The sequence below is a fragment of the Rutidosis leptorrhynchoides genome, chromosome 3 (genome assembly GCF_046630445.1).
Source record: "Rutidosis leptorrhynchoides isolate AG116_Rl617_1_P2 chromosome 3, CSIRO_AGI_Rlap_v1, whole genome shotgun sequence".
Classification (NCBI taxonomy): domain Eukaryota; kingdom Viridiplantae; phylum Streptophyta; class Magnoliopsida; order Asterales; family Asteraceae; genus Rutidosis; species Rutidosis leptorrhynchoides.
In genome coordinates this window covers 674,658,117-674,670,600 of record NC_092335.1, presented here as the reverse complement: position 1 = coordinate 674,670,600, position 12,484 = coordinate 674,658,117, and positions in this window count along the sequence as shown.

The following is a 12,484-nucleotide window of genomic DNA, read 5'->3' as shown; positions in this document are numbered from 1 at the left end:
GCACCAAATTTTGCAACAAGTGTAAAAGAAATGGTCATAGCGCGGCGAAGTGTGAGGTCTACGGACCAGGGGTTAATAGAACGAAAGGAACAAATGGTGTCGGAACGAGTAATGGCGGAGCAAGTCGTGTCGGAGCAAGTTATGCCAATGTAATTTGTTATAAATGTGGAAAACCGGGCCACATTATTAGAAATTGCCCGAACCAGGAGAACACGAATGGTCAAAACCGCGGAAGAGTTTTCAATATTAATGCGGCAGAGGAACAGGAAGACCCGGAGCTTGTTACGGGTACGTTTCTTATTGACAATAAATCTGCTTACGTTTTATTTGATTCGGGTGCGGATAGAAGCTATATGAGTAGAGATTTTTGTGCTAAATTAAGTTGTCCATTGACGCCTTTGGATAGTAAATTTTTACTCGAATTAGCAAATGGTAAATTAATTTCAGCAGATAATATATGTCGGAATCGAGAAATTAAACTGGTTAGCGAAACATTTAAGATTGATTTGATACCAGTAGAGTTAGGGAGTTTTGATGTGATAATCGGTATGGACTGGTTGAAAGAAGTGAAAGCAGAGATCGTTTGTTACAAAAATGCAATTCGCATTATACGAGAAAAAGGAAAACCCTTAATGGTGTACGGAGAAAAGGGCAACACGAAGCTACATCTTATTAGTAATTTGAAGGCACAAAAACTAATAAGAAAAGGTTGCTATGGTATTCTAGCACACGTCGAGAAAGTACAAACTGAAGAAAAGAGCATCAATGATGTTCCCATTGCAAAAGAATTTTCCGATGTATTTCTGAAAGAATTACCGGGATTACCCCCACATCGATCCGTTGAATTTCAAATAGATCTTGTACCAGGAGCTGCACCAATAGCTCGTGCTCCTTACAGACTCGCACCCAGCGAGATGAAAGAACTGCAAAGCCAATTACAAGAACTTTTAGAGCGTGGTTTCATTCGACCAAGCACATCACCGTGGGGAGCTCCTGTTTTGTTTGTCAAGAAGAAAGATGGTACATTCAGGTTGTGTATCGACTACCGAGAATTGAACAAACTTACCATCAAGAACCGCTACCCACTACCGAGAATCAACGACTTATTTGATCAACTACAAGGCTCGTCTGTTTATTCAAAGATTGATTTACGTTCCGGGTATCATCAAATGCGGGTGAAAGAAGATGATATTCCAAAGACTGCTTTCAGAACACGTTACGGTCATTACGAGTTTATGGTCATGCCGTTTGGTTTAACTAATGCACCAGCTGTGTTCATGGACCTTATGAACCGAGTGTGTGGACCATACCTTGACAAGTTTGTCATTGTTTTCATTGATGACATACTTATTTACTCAAAGAATGACCAAGAACACGGTGAACATTTGAGAAAGGTGTTAGAAGTATTGAGGAAGGAAGAATTGTACGCTAAGTTTTCAAAGTGTGCATTTTGGTTGGAAGAAGTTCAATTCCTCGCTCACATAGTGAACAAAGAAGGTATTAAGGTGGATCCGGCAAAGATAGAAACTGTTGAAAAGTGGGAAACCCCGAAAACTCCGAAACACATACGCCAGTTTTTAGGACTAGCTGGTTACTACAGAAGGTTCATCCAAGACTTTTCCAGAATAGCAAAACCCTTGACTGCATTAACGCATAAAGGGAAGAAATTTGAATGGAATGATGAACAAGAGAAAGCGTTTCAGTTATTGAAGAAAAAGCTAACTACGGCACCTATATTGTCATTGCCTGAAGGGAATGATGATTTTGTGATTTATTGTGACGCATCAAAGCAAGGTCTCGGTTGTGTATTAATGCAACGAACGAAGGTGATTGCTTATGCGTCTAGATAATTGAAGATTCACGAACGAAATTATACGACGCATGATTTGGAATTAGGCGCGGTTGTTTTTGCATTAAAGACTTGGAGGCACTACTTATATGGGGTCAAAAGTATTATATATACCGACCACAAAAGTCTTCAACACATATTTAATCAGAAACAACTGAATATGAGGCAGCGTAGGTGGATTGAATTATTGAATGATTACGACTTTGAGATTCGTTACCACCCGGGGAATGCAAATGTGGTAGCCGATGCCTTGAGCAGGAAGGACAGAGAACCCATTCGAGTAAAATCTATGAATATAATGATTCATAATAACCTTACTACTCAAATAAAGGAGGCGCAACAAGGAGTTTTAAAAGAGGGAAATTTAAAGGATGAAATACCCAAAGGATAGGAGAAGCATCTTAATATTTTGGAAGACGGAACCCGGTATAGGGCTGAAAGGATTTGGGTACTAAAATTTGGAGATATGAGAGAAATGGTACTTAGAGAAGCTCATAAAACCAGATACGCAATACATCCTGGAACGGGGAAGATGTACAAGGATCTCAAGAAACATTTTTGGTGGCCGGGTATGAAAGCCGATGTTGCTAAATACGTAGGAGAATGTTTGACGTGTTCTAAGGTCAAAGCTGAGCATCAGAAACCATCAGGTCTACTTCAACAACCCAAAATCCCGGAATGGAAATGGGAAAACATTACCATGGATTTCATCACTAAATTGCCATGGACTGCAAGTGGTTTTGATACTATTTGGGTAATAGTTGATCGTCTCACCAAATCAGCACATTTCCTTCCAATAAGAGAAGATGACAAGATGGAGAAGTTAGCACGACTGTATTTGAAGGAAGTCATCTCCAGACATGGAATACCAATCTCTATTATCTCTGATAGGGATGGCAGATTTATTTCAAGATTCTGGCACACATTACAGCAAGCATTAGGAAATCGTCTAGACATGAGTACTGCCTATCATCCACAAACTGATGGGCAGAGCGAAAGGACGATACAAATGCTTGAAGACATGCTACGAGCATGTGTTATTGATTTCGAAAATAGTTGGGATCGACATCTACCGTTAGCAGAATTTTCCTACAATAACAGCTACCATTCAAGCATTGAGATGGCACCGTTTGAAGCACTTTATGGTAGAAAGTGCAGGTCTCCGATTTGTTGGAGTGACGTGGGGGATAGACAGATTACGGGTCCGGAGATTATACAAGAAACTACCGAGAAGATCATCCAAATTCAACAACGGTTGAAAACCGCCCAAAGTCGACAAAAGAGCTACGCTGACATTAAAAGAAAAGATATAGAATTTGAAATTGGAGAGATGGTCATGCTTAAAGTTGCACCTTGGAAAGGCGTTGTTCGATTTGTTAAACGAGGGAAATTAAATCCAAGGTATATTGGACCATTCAAGATTATTGATCGTGTCGGACCAGTAGCTTACCGACTTGAGTTACCTCAACAACTCGCGGCTATACATAACACTTTCCACGTCTTGAATTTGAAGAAATGTTTTGCTAAAGAAGATCTCACTATTCCATTAGATGAAATTCAAATCAACGAAAAACTTCAATTCATCGAAGAACCCGTCGAAATAATGGATCGTGAGGTTAAAAGACTTAAGCAAAACAAGATACCAATTGTTAAGGTTCGATGGAATGCTCGTAGAGGACCCGAGTTCACCTGGAAGCGTGAAGATCAGATGAAGAAGAAATACCCGCATCTATTTCCAGAAGATTCGTCAACACCTTCAACAGCTTAAAATTTCGGGACGAAATTTATTTAACGGGTAGGTACTGTAGTGACCCGAATTTTTCCATGTTTATATATATTAATTGAGATGGATATTTACATGATTAAATGTTTCCAACATGTTAAGCAATCAAACTTGTTAAGACTTGATTAATTGAAATATGTTTCATATAGACAATTGACCACCCAAGTTGACCGGTGATTCACGAACGTTAAAACTTGTAAAAACTATATGATGACATATATATGGATATATATATAGTTAACATGATACTATGATAAGTAAACATATCATTAAGTATATTAACAATGAACTACATATGTAAAAACAAGACTACTAACTTAATGATTTTTAAACGAGACATATATGTAACGATTATCGTTGTAAAGACATTTAATGTATATATATCATATTAAGAGATATTCATACATGATAATATCATGATAATATAATAATTTAAAATCTCAATTGATATTATAAACATTGGGTTAACAACATTTAACAAGATCGTTAACCTAAAGGTTTCAAAACAACACTTACATGTAACGACTAACGATGACTTAACGACTCAGTTAAAATGTATATACATGTAGTGTTTTAATATGTATTTATACACTTTTGAAAGACTTTAATACACTTATCAAAATACTTCTACTTAACAAAAATGCTTACAATTACATCCTCGTTCAGTTTCATCAACAATTCTACTCGTATGCACCCGTATTCGTACTCGTACAATACACAGCTTTTAGATGTATGTACTATTGGTATATACACTCCAATGATCAGCTCTTAGCAGCTCATGTGAGTCACCTAACACATGTGGGAACCATCATTTGGCAACTAGCATGAAATATCTCATAAAATTACAAAAATATGAGTAATCATTCACGACTTATTTACATGAAAACAAAATTTCATATCCTTTATATCTAATCCATACACCAACGACCAAAAACACCTACAAACACTTTCATTCTTCAATTTTCTTCATCTAATTGATCTCTCTCAAGTTCTATCTTCAAGTTCTAAGTGTTCTTCATATATTCTACAAGTTCTAGTTACATAAAATCAAGAATACTTTCAAGTTTGCTAGCTCACTTCCAATCTTGTAAGGTGATCATCCAACCTCAAGAAATCTTTGTTTCTTACAGTAGGTTATCATTCTAATACAAGGTAATAATCATATTCAAACTTTGGTTCAATTTCTATAACTATAACAATCTTATTTCAAGTGATGATCTTACTTGAACTTGTTTTCGTGTCATGATTCTGCTTCAAGAACTTCGAGCCATCCAAGGATCCGTTGAAGCTAGATCCATTTTTCTCTTTTCCAGTAGGTTTATCCAAGGAACTTAAGGTAGTAATGATGTTCATAACATCATTCGATTCATACATATAAAGCTATCTTATTCGAAGGTTTAAACTTGTAATCACTAGAACATAGTTTAGTTAATTCTAAACTTGTTCGCAAACAAAAGTTAATCCTTCTAAATTGACTTTTAAAATCAACTAAACACATTTTCTATATCTATATGATATGCTAACTTAATGATTTAAAACCTGGAAACACGAAAAACACCGTAAAACCGGATTTACGCCGTCGTAGTAACACCGCGGGCTGTTTTGGGTTAGTTAATTAAAAACTATGATAAACTTTGATTTAAAAGTTGTTATTCTGAGAAAATGATTGTTATTATGAACATGAAACTATATCCAAAAATTATGGTTAAACTCAAAGTGGAAGTATGTTTTCTAAAATGGTCATCTAGACGTCGTTCTTTCGACTGAAATGACTACCTTTACAAAAATGACATGTAACTTATTTTTCCGACTATAAACCTATACTTTTTCTGTTTAGATTCATAAAATAGAGTTCAATATTAAACCATAGCAATTTGATTCACTCAAAACGGATTTAAAATGAAGAAGTTATGGGTAAAACAAGATTGGATAATTTTTCTCATTTTAGCTACGTGAAAATTGGTAACAAATCTATTCCAACCATAACTTAATCAACTTGTATTGTATATTATGTAATCTTGAGATACCATAGACACGTATACAATGTTTCGACCTATCATGTCGACACATCTATATATATTTCGGAACAACCATAGACACTCTATATGTGAATGTTGGAGTTAGCTATACAGGGTTGAGGTTGATTCCAAAATATATATAGTTTGAGTTGTGATCAATACTGAGATACGTATACACTGGGTCGTGGATTGATTCAAGATAATATTTATCGATTTATTTCTGTACATCTAACTGTGGACAACTAGTTGTAGGTTACTAACGAGGACAGCTGACTTAATAAACTTAAAACATCAAAATATATTAAAAGTGTTGTAAATATATTTTGAACATACTTTGATATATATGTATATATTGTTATAGGTTCGTGAATCAACTAGTGGCCAAGTCTTACTTCCCGACGAAGTAAAAATCTGTGAAAGTGAGTTATAGTCCCACTTTTAAAATCTAATATTTTTGGGATGAGAATACATGCAGGTTTTATAAATGATTTACAAAATAGACACAAGTACATGAAACTACATTCTATGGTTGAATTATCGAAATCGAATATGCCCCTTTTTATTAAGTCTGGTAATCTAAGAATTAGGGAACAGACACCCTAATTGACGCGAATCCTAAAGATAGATCTATTGGGCCTAACAAACCCCATCCAAAGTACCGGATGCTTTAGTACTTCGAAATTTATATCATATCCGAATGGTGTCCCGGAATGATGGGGATATTCTTATATATGCATCTTGTTAATGTCGGTTACCAGGTGTTCACCATATGTATGATTTTTATCTCTATGTATGGGATGTGTATTGAAATATGAAATCTTGTGGTCTATTATTATGATTTGATATATATAGGTTAAACCTATAACTCACCAACATTTTTGTTGACGTTTTAAGCATGTTTATTCTCAGGTGATTATTAAGAGCTTCCGCTGTCGCATACTTAAATAAGGATGAGATTTGGAGTCCATGCTTGTATGATATTGTGTAAAAACTGCATTCAAGAAACTTATTTTGTTGTAACATATTTGTATTGTAAACCATTATGTAATGGTCGTGTGTAAACAGGATATTTTAGATTATCATTATTTGATAATCTACGTAAAGCTTTTTAAACCTTTATTGATGAAATAAAGGTTATGGTTTGTTTTAAAATGAATGCAGTCTTTGAAAAACGTCTCATATAGAGGTCAAAACCTCGCAACGAAATCAATTAATATGGAACGTTTTTAATCAATAAGAACGGGACATTTCAGTAAGTATCCGAGCGTTGGTCTTAGAGAACCAGAATTTTGCATTAGTATGGCTTATCGAGTTTGTTAGGATGCATTAATGAGTCTGGACTTCGACCGTGTTTACTTGAAAAATGATTGCTTAACAAATTTTGTTGGAAACTATATATTTTTAACATGTGAATATTATGTGATTTATTAATCTCTTAACGCGTTTGATATTATGTGATAGATGTCTACCTCTAGAACAAGTCCCATTGACTCACCTAATAATAATGAAGAGTCAAATGTAAATTGGAATGATTCGTGGACTGATTCACATGTTCCCGAAGAGGAACCGGAAGAAGAGTCAGAACCGGAAGAAGAGTCGGAACCGGAAGAAGAATCGGAACCGAAAGAAGAATCGGAAGTGGATGAAGAAATAGAATCGGTGGGGGAAATAATAAAACGGTTAAGTAAAAGAAAATCCTCAACCAACCGACCAAGGTTAATTATGGTCAATGGTGTTTCCGCCAAGGAAGCAAAATATTGGGAGGATTACCAATTCTCCGATGAATCGGATTTCGACGAGAATTGCGATGATGTTATAGAAATTACCCCAACTGAATTTAAAAAGGCAAAAGAAAATAATAAGGGAAAGGGCATAAAAATAGAGAAATCTAATTCCAACCCCGATGAACTTTATATGTATCGTCAACCCCCGAAGTCCTTAAGTTGTAACAATGACCCGGGAACCTCTAAACCACCAGGTTTTTCTAAACCAATGTGGAAAACGACGGCTCGTATTAGGGGAACATCATATATCCCTAGAAACTTGGCAAAACGAACCAAAACCGAAGAAGAAGAAACAAGCGAGTCGGAATAAGATAGTTGTATTCGTGTGGTGTAATATATGTAATATAGTGTGCTTATGCTTTATGATATATGTAAAAATTGCTTGTATTAATAAGTATTTTTTTTTTGAATCTAACTCTTGTCTATTTTACAGTATAAAAACACAAAATGGATAGACAACCCAATATTTTAAGAGACCTACCCGGAGACATGTGAAATGTCCCGTTCTTATTGATTAAAAACGTTCCATATTAATTGATTTTGTTGCGAGGTTTTGACCTCTATATGAGACGTTTTTCAAAGACTGCATTCATTTTTAAAACAAACCTTAACCTTTATTTCATAGATAAAGGTTTTAAAAAGCTTTACGTAGATTATCAAATAATGATAATCTAAAATATCCTGTTTACACACGACCATTACATAATGGTTTACAATACAAATATGTTACAACAAAATAAGTTTCTTGAATGCAGTTTTTACACAATATCATACAAGCATGGACTCCAAATCTCGTCCTTATTTAACTATGCGACAGCGAAAGCTCTTAATAATCACCTGAGAATAAACATGCTTAAAACATCAACAAAAATGTTGGTGAGTTATAGGTTTAACCTATATATATCAAATCATAATAATAGACCACAAGATTTCATATTTCAATACACATCCCATACATAGAGATAAAAATCATTCATATGGTGAACACCTGGTAACCGACATTAACAAGATGCATATATAAGAATATCCCCATCATTCCGGGACACCCTTCGGATATGATATAAATTTCGAAGTACTAAAGCATCCGGTACTTTGGATGGGGCTTGTTGGGCCCGATAGATCTATCTTTAGGATTCGCGTCAATTAGGGTGTCTGTTCCCTAATTCTTAGATTACCAGACTTAATAAAAAAGGGCATATTCGATTTCGATAATTCAACCATAGAATGTAGTTTCACGTACTTGTGTCTATTTTGTAAATCATTTATAAAACCTGCATGTATTCTCATCCCAAAAATATTAGATTTTAAAAGTGGCACTATAACTCACTTTCACAGATTTTTACTTCGTCGGGAAGTAAGACTTGGCCACTGGTTGATTCACGAACCTATAGCAATATATACATATATATCAAAGTATGTTCAAAATATATTTACAACACTTTTAATATATTTTGATGTTTTAAGTTTATTAAGTCAGCTGTCCTCGTTAGTAACCTACAACTAGTTGTCCACAGTTAGATGTACAGAAATAAATCGATAAATATTATCTTGAATCAATCCATGACCCAGTGTATACGTATCTCAGTATTGATCACAACTCAAACTATATATATTTAGGAATCAACCTCAACCCTGTATAGCTAACTCCAACATTCACATATAGAGTGTCTATGGTTGTTCCGAAATATATATAGATGTGTCGACATGATAGGTCGAAACATTGTATACGTGTCTATGGTATCTCAAGATTACATAATATACAATACAAGTTGATTAAGTTATGGTTGGAATAGATTTGTTACCAATTTTCACGTAGCTAAAATGAGAAAAATTATCCAATCTTGTTTTACCCATAACTTCTTTATTTTAAATCCGTTTTGAGTGAATCAAATTGCTATGGTTTCATATTGAACTCTATTTTATGAATCTAAACAGAAAAGTATAGGTTTATAGTCGGAAAAATAAGTTACAAGTCGTTTTTGTAAAGGTAGTCATTTCAGTCGAAAGAACGACGTCTAGATGACCATTTTAGAAAACATACTTCCACTTTGAGTTTAACCATAATTTTTGGATATAGTTTCATGTTCATAATAAAAATTATTTTCTCTGAATAACAACTTTTAAATCAAAGTTTATCATAGTTTTTAATTAACTAACCCAAAACAGCCCGCGGTGTTACTACGACGGCGTAAATCCGGTTTTACGCTGTTTTTCGTGTTTCCAGGTTTTAAATCATTAAGTTAGCATATCATATAGATATAGAACATGTGTTTACTTGATTTTAAAAGTCAAGTTAGAAGGATTAACTTTTGTTTGCGAACAAGTTTAGAATTAACTAAACTATGTTCTAGTGATTACAAGTTTAAACCTTCGAATAAGATAGCTTTATATGTATGAATCGAATGATGTTATGAACATCATTACTACCTTAAGTTCCTTGGATAAACCTACTGGAAAAGAAAAAAATGGATCTAGCTTCAATGGATCCTTGGATGGCTCGAAGTTCTTGAAGCAGAATCATGACACGAAAACAAGTTCAAGTAAGATCATCACTTGAAATAAGATTGTTATAGTTATAGAAATTGAACCAAAGTTTGAATATGATTATTACCTTGTATTAGAATGATAACCTACTGTAAGAAACAAAGATTTCTTGAGGTTGGATGATCACCTTACAAGATTGGAAGTGAGCTAGCAAACTTGAAAGTATTCTTGATTTTATGAAACTAGAACTTTTGGAATTTATGAAGAACACTTAGAACTTGAAGATAGAACTTGAGAGAGATCAATTAGATGAAGAAAATTGAAGAATGAAAGTGTTTGTAGGTGTTTTTGGTCGTTGGTGTATGGATTAGATATAAAGGATATGTAATTTTGTTTTCATGTAAATAAGTCATGAATGATTACTCATATTTTTGTAATTTTATGAGATATTTCATGCTAGTTGCCAAATGATGGTTCCCACATGTGTTAGGTGACTCACATGGGCTGCTAAGAGCTGATCATTGGAGTCTATATACCAATAGTACATACATCTAAAAGCTGTGTATTGTACGAGTACGAATACGGGTGCATACGAGTAGAATTGTTGATGAAACTGAACGAGGATGTAATTGTAAGCATTTTTGTTAAGTAGAAGTATTTGGATAAGTGTATTGAAGTCTTTCAAAAGTGTATAAATACATATTAAAACACTACATGTATATACATTTTAACTGAGTCGTTAAGTCATCGTTAGTCGTTACATGTAAGTGTTGTTTTGAAACCTTTAGGTTAACGATCTTGTTAAATGTTGTTAACCCAATGTTTATAATATCAAATGAGATTTTAAATTATTATATTATCATGATATTATCATGTATGAATATCTCTTAATATGATATATATACATTAAATGTCTTTACAACGATAATCGTTACATATATGTCTCGTTTAAAAATCATTAAGTTAGTAGTCTTGTTTTTACATATGTAGTTCATTGTTAATATACTTAATGATATGTTTACTTATCATAGTATCATGTTAACTATATATATATCCATATATATGTCATCATATAGTTTTTACAAGTTTTAACGTTCGTGAATCACCGGTCAACTTGGGTGGTCAATTGTCTATATGAAACATATTTCAATTAATCAAGTCTTAACAAGTTTGATTGCTTAACATGTTGGAAACATTTAATCATGTAAATATCAATCTCAATTAATATATATAAACATGGAAAAGTTCGGGTCACTACAGTACCTACCCGTTAAATAAATTTCGTCCCGAAATTTTAAGCTGTTGAAGGTGTTGACGAATCTTCTGGAAATAGATGCGCTTATTTCTTCTTCATCTGATCTTCACGCTCCCATGTGAACTCAGGTCCTCTACGAGCATTCCATCGAACCTTAACAATTGGTATCTTGTTTTGCTTAAGTCTTTTAACCTCACGATCCATTATTTCGACGGGTTCTTCGATAAATTGAAGTTTTTCGTTGATTTGGATTTCATCTAACGGAATAGTGAGATCTTCTTTAGCAAAAAATTTCTTTAAATTCGAGACGTGGAAAGTGTTATGTACAGCCGCGAGTTGTTGAGGTAACTCTAGTCGGTAAGCTACTGGTCCGACACGATCAATAATCTTGAATGGTCCAATATACCTTGGATTTAATTTCCCTCGTTTACCAAATCGAACAACGCCTTTCCAAGGTGCAACTTTAAGCATGACCATCTCTCCAATTTCAAATTCTATATCTTTTCTTTTAATGTCAGCATAGCTCTTTTGTCGACTTTGGGCGGTTTTCAACCGTTGTTGAATTTGGATGATCTTCTCGGTAGTTTCTTGTATAATCTCCGGACCCGTAATCTGTCTATCCCCCACTTCACTCCAACAAATCGGAGACCTGCACTTTCTACCATAAAGTGCTTCAAACGGCGCCATCTCAATGCTTGAATGGTAGCTGTTGTTGTAGGAAAATTCTGCTAACGGTAGATGTCGATCCCAACTGTTTCCGAAATCAATAACACATGCTCGTAGCATGTCTTCAAGCGTTTGTATCGTCCTTTCGCTCTGCCCATCAGTTTGTGGATGATAGGCAGTACTCATGTCTAGACGAGTTCCTAATGCTTGCTTTAATGTCTGCCAGAATCTTGAAATAAATCTGCCATCCCTATCAGAGATAATAGAGATTGGTATTCCATGTCTGGATATGACTTCCTTCAAATACAGTCGTGCTAACTTCTCCATCTTGTCATCTTCTCTTATTGGCAGGAAGTGTGCTGATTTGGTGAGACGATCAACTATTACCCAAATAGTATCAAAACCACTTGCAGTCCTTGGCAATTTAGTGATGAAATCCATGTTAATGTTTTCCCATTTCCATTCTGGGATTTCGGGTTGTTGAAGTAGACCTGATGGTTTCTGATGCTCAGCTTTGAACTTAGAACACGTCAAACATTCTCCTACGTATTTAGCAACATCGGCTTTCATACCCGGCCACCAAAAATATTTCCTGAGATCCTTGTACATCTTCCCCGTTCCAGGATGTATTGAGTATCTGGTTTT